The sequence below is a fragment of the Erinaceus europaeus genome, chromosome 18 (genome assembly GCF_950295315.1).
Source record: "Erinaceus europaeus chromosome 18, mEriEur2.1, whole genome shotgun sequence".
Classification (NCBI taxonomy): Eukaryota; Metazoa; Chordata; class Mammalia; order Eulipotyphla; family Erinaceidae; genus Erinaceus; species Erinaceus europaeus.
In genome coordinates, this window is record NC_080179.1 from 58,898,300 (window position 1) to 58,904,299 (window position 6,000).

The following is a 6,000-nucleotide window of genomic DNA, read 5'->3' on the forward strand; positions in this document are numbered from 1 at the left end:
AGAGAAAGAATAGGTTTAGGTCCTGTCCAATCTAGTTGAATAAGGTCCAAAGTATACAGTTAGTAATATATACACAAACATACGCATGTATTCATGTATATGTTAACATATTATATATTATAAGGATTATATAGTAAAAAATTTTAAATCACTATTTATCATAAAGAGAGCATTACTAGTTGAGTAGAATACGTAGTGTGTTTGTATTTGAGTATATTTTGAAATCATATCTGGATAGAAATTCAAGCTTGAGTTATAGTAAATAAGGGGAAAGTAGTTTGGAAGCAAAGTAGTTAAGAAAAAGGATATTTTAAGTCAGAGAAGTCAAATTCTAAAAGATATAGTGTCTTAGACCAAGGAATGAGGAATTCACAGAGGATAGTCTAGAGAAAAATATGTGTGTGTGTTTAGGAGGGGATGACTTTAGAGAAAAATCTCAATTAAAACCAAACAATTAGGTAGAAAGTAGTTGAAAAGAGAATTATATGTCAAAGAGGATGCATGATGACACGTTAAAAATTGCAGAAACATTTTCAAAATAAATGGAGTATGGAGAAATTTATGTTAAATGACTCCAATTAACTCTATTTGAGAGGACAATGATAAAAATTAGATTGGAGGCTAAGAAGCTTAGGAAAAACTTAGAATTCCCATGAGGAAGATTGGAATGGAGCTTAATTTGATATAAATACTAGATTTGGCGAACAGCAGGGTGGCTCAGCAGAGGCTATTTACTACATAAATCATAATCATTCCACACTTCCCACTCACTTCATTCTGCAAGTAGCAGGGAGAGAGCACAATGAAGGTTATATGCAACAACTTTGCCTGAAAAGTGCAGATTGGCAATACAAATCTCAATCCATTTTTAAATCCCAGGTTCAATTACTAATTGGATTATAAGTAAAATAATAAAAGAAAAATGTAGTAAGTCTTTTCTTTAAGATACTAAGTTGTGTTAAAAAGTTTGTGTATCAGATTTCTGGCTCAGGGGAAAAAAAAACTAGTATAGCCACAGGCCCTTTGGAATATAACTAAAATATGCCTACTAGCTATCTATAAAACCGAGTACCCGGGAGTCGGGCTGTAGCACAGCAGGTTAAGCGCAGGTGGCACAAAGCACAAGGACCGTCATGGATCCCGGTTCGAACCCCGGCTCCCCACCTGCAGGGGAGTCGCTTCACAGGCGGTGAAGCAGGTCTGCAGGTGTCTATCTTTCTCTCCTCCTCTCTGTCTTCCCCTCCCTCTCTCCATTTCTCTCTGTCCTATCCAACATCAACAACAATAATAACTACAACAATAAAACAACAAGGGCAACAAAAGGGAATAAATAAATAAAATAAATAAATAAATAAATAAAATTGTTAAAAAAAAAAAACTGAGTACCCCCCAAAACTCTTCATCTGCACTATTCCAGCCTGTACATTCATGATTGATCAACAATTTGTTTGGAATTGTATGTTAACTCTCTTTTCAGCCACCAGGTTCCAGAAGCTAACAGGATGCCAAACAGACAACCCCATCAGTGTGTCCTGGAGCTTTGCTTCCCCAGAGTCCCACCCTACTAGGGAAAGAGAGAAGCAGGCTGGGAGTATGGATCGACCTGTTAACGCCCATATTCAGCGGGGAAGCAATTACAGAAACCAGACCTTCCACCTTCTGCATCCCACAATGACCTTGGATCCATACTCCCAGAGAGACAGAGAATAGGAAAGCTATCAGGGGAGGGGATGGGATATGGAGTTTTGGTGGTGGGAATTGTGTGGAGTTGTACCCCTCTTATCCTATGGTTTTGTTAATGTTTCCTTTTTATAAATTAAAAAAAAATGTGCTGTATGTCATGTTACTGATTTCCAAAGAATCATGGCATTGGTTTGAACAATTTTTGGTAATAAGGATGGGGTTAACAAGGCTTTTCAACTGGGATGATGCCTGCTTTGTCATGTAAGTAATCCCCACTGCATTTGGGGACAGTGTAGTGTAGTGCTGTGGTGTCTTTCCCTTATTGCCTCTCTCATTCTGAAAACATCTCAGGGCAGTAAAGTCTCAGAAGGCAAAAAGAAAAGAAGAGAGGAAAAAAAAAGAATGATATAGATCCTTAGTCGAGTAGTGCATTTCCTCATCTATAATAATTTTTAGAAAGAATGTTTCTCCTGTTAATATTGAAAATAATTATAATTTAGCACTGATTTCTTGGTAAAATGTTGAATTTTATATTTTTGTTTGAGTGTTTATGTGCAAGGGAAGCACAATATGAAATGGTCAATAACCCAGATTTGAGGGCCGGGTGGTGGTGGACCCAGTAGACCACATGCCACCACACACTGTGACATAGGCTTTAGTCCCTGGCCCTCACCTGCAGGGGGGAGGTTTCACAAGCAGTGAATCAGCATTGCAAATGTCTCTCCTTCTCTCTGTTTCCCTCTTTTCTATCTCTAGCTATTTCACTCTCTAACAAAATATGAAGTAAATGTATAAAGAGCACAGAGCATGGCGGCCAGGAGGAGGCGCACTTCGTCAAGTGCACATAGTACTAAGCGTGAGGACCCATGCAAGAATCCAGATTCCAGCTCTAACTCCCCACCTGCAGGAGGGACGCTTTACCAGCCATGACACAGATCTGCAGGTGTCTTTCTCTCTACCTCTCTATCTCCTCCCCCTCCCAATTTCTTTCTGTTCTAGCAAATAAAATGGGAATATATATATGGAAAAAATGGCTTCCAGGGGTGGTGGATTCATAATGCTGGCAAAGAGCCCCAAGTACAGGAGGCAAAAAAATTAGTTAATTAATTAAAATAAAATAAAAAGTAAATGGCAGAGAATTAGAGTGCAGCCTCCCTGTGTTTGTGTCCTGTCTTTGTCTCTGCATTGTTGTGTACTTACGGGCAAGGTAACAAGACTCTGTTTTATTGTCTTTAAAATTGGAGGTAAAAATTCCACATTCATAACAAGTTATCAGCAACATGTAAGATTATATTTAAATCAATAGTCCAAATCCATGGTCTATGGTAATAGTTAAATAACAGTTGACAATTATTCAAAGCACTATTATCACTTATAATATAGGATTCATATGTTTAATATCATACTTTTTAACTCTCATCATTATCTTGAGACCCATTATCTTTTATTTCTTTAGCTCTCATTTAAAAAGTCCCAAAGTGTAAGTAAGGCAGATAGTTGGTTATGCAAACAGTCTCATGACTGAGGCCTCCGGGGACCCAAGTTCAATCCTCCACACCACCACAAGCCAGAGCTGAGCAGTACTCTGGTAAAAATAAAATATTAAAATACTAAAATGCTATGGTTTCATGAAGTACAAAGTTTTTAAATAATTCTGTTCACTGTCCTGGTGACAGGAAATAAAAGACAATGAGCAATCTCATAATAAATACTTGGGGAACTACAAATTAATTCACTTGGGTAGTGTGTTGCCGTGTTGTGCATGCCACCTAGGTATGAACCTGGACTCCAATGCACTGGCAGAAGCTTCCCTGTTTTGGTGTTACCAAAGTGCTGTGCAGTTTTGGCTTCTGGTGGTATAAGGGACTGAACCTGGGACTTGGAAGCCTCAGGAATTATGGTCTCTTTGCATAACCATTGGCTATCTACCCTACCCCTTGGTTGTCTTCCCATCTCCACCTCTCTTCTCTCTCTCTCTTTCTCTCTCCTTCCCTCTCTCCCCCCTTTATCTCTTTTATGTGAAGAAAAAAAATGATCTGGGACAGTAAAGTCCTGGTGATAGAAAAATAAATAAATAAAATAGATATTTTTGTGTAAATTTTCCTAACATTCATACTGTATAATTAAAGAGAGAAACGATTGATTCAACATGTTTCTTCTTTCATATGTGTCCTTTTGTTAACAGATACAGTAAAAAGTTAATCACTTTACAGTCTCAACTAGTTAAATGATGGGTTTGTCCTGTTAGTCACACCAAATGAGTGCCTATGTTAAGACAGAAAATAAAAATGAGAGCCATGACAGAAACACTACTTTAACTGCCTGAATAAATACTAAAAACTATTTTACTTGAATACAACTTTTTAATAAAGAAGAATATACAGTTTCACCCAGAGAGATATGAGAGGCAATGTATAGAAATGAAGAAACAATTCTATTGGGGAAAAATAAATCACGGGAGTTTCTACACTACCAAGGCTATTTATGAATTGTCAAAGGAGCCATTCTGCACTTGATTGTCATTTATGTCAATACCATGAAAAAATGTTTCTAATCCTACTTAATACAATATTTATAGTGACATCCTTTCCATTTCTCTTTTATTTGCCAAGGAGAAGTACTTGCCAGTGCCAGAATCAGTCAGTAGAATTAAAAGGCCTGATATAAAAACTCAGTGAAGGAGATTGACACATATTAAGGATAATTATATTCTGCCTTTCTGCCTATCTAAAGTTCCCATGGCTATTTGTCATGGGGAAAAAAAAAAAAAAAAAAACTTCTCATATTTAAAATACTGTGTCATAGGACTTTGTATAGTTATGTCTTTGCAATTTTCATTCACAAGGAAAATAAAAATAAAAAGGCCTACCACAATTGACTAAAAGAAAGAAAGAAAGCTTTGATTTTTTTTTTCCCCCTAGCACAACAAAATTGATCTAGATGGCAGACACTAAGACTGTTATCATGGTACAGACTATTGACCTGCTCTCAGCTACTGGGTTAGATTACCCTTTCCTCTTTTATTGTTCAACAAACCAAACAAGCGTTCCACTGGAGGATGTTCATTGGAAGAAGGCAAAGTCACACACAGAGATCCATAGTCCAGATGTCAAAGAAACTCAGTCAAGTACATCTCATCAAAATATATCACCACCTGAAAAGCGGCCATTGTGAGAGTCTTACGTATACTTTGAGGGAAAGTCCTCTATTTGACAGATACCCCCTTTTTCTCCATGATGTGCTTGCAACCTGTAGTCACTATTGCTTTAATATACTTTTTAAATCCATCATTTCTACTTGTTTTTAAAGCTGAAATGTGAACATTATCTGTAAAAGAGAAGAGAAAACCTACTAAGACTGTTTGGTCACTAATTTTTCTAAGAAGAAAGACAGAACTCTAGGGAGAAATGCCTCCTGCAAGCCATCAACTAGTTTCAGGATAAACAGAGTTTCAAAGTGTAGAGCAGATGACGGGGATGAGATAGTTTTTGCCTGCAGAGAAACTACCCTGGGTCACGTGGTAAGTGAAGAGAGGAAATATCTCTTTAGATAAAGTCTTATGGGATATGGTGGAAGAACTGCATGATCTCCCTAGCTCTAAGTAGAATTTATAAACTATGAACAAAATTTTGGTTGAAGGTAATCACTTTCCCTCTACATGCACACAGATAGATACAACTGTTGAACATTTGGGCTCCATATGGAAGAATTAGTAATGAATTAGATATACAAAATATAATTTTTTTGGCATAATAACCACAAAGAACAGTGAATGATTATTATACTCCAATATATTATCCTACATTAGTTCACTATTTACATCTTTATCACATATGTGTATGGATATGAATGTAATAATTATTGGTATAAATGAAGGGGATACTACATAGTTCTGCTAAAAATGCTATAATGTGAAAGACATGAATAGACAGCTTTCTAATACATGGCCCACTGATATATGAGAAAGTGTTCTGCTTCATTAGTCTTTATAGAAATTCATATTCAAATCACAGATTCCACCTCATACCTGTGATGACGGCCTACTCAACAAAACAAGCAAAACAGGAAATAACTTATGTTGGAAAAGATACAGAGAAAAAGGAACTCAGACCACTGGGGAGCGCAAACTGGTATAGCCATTAAGGAGAACAGTATGCAGAATCCTTAAACAAATAAAAATAAAAACACTTTATAATCCAGCAATACTACTATGTGTTTTTCCAAAAGACATGAAAACATTAATCCAAAGGGACATGTGCACCTGTGATCATAGCTGCTTTATTCACAGTAGCTAAAATATGGGGGCAACTTCAATGC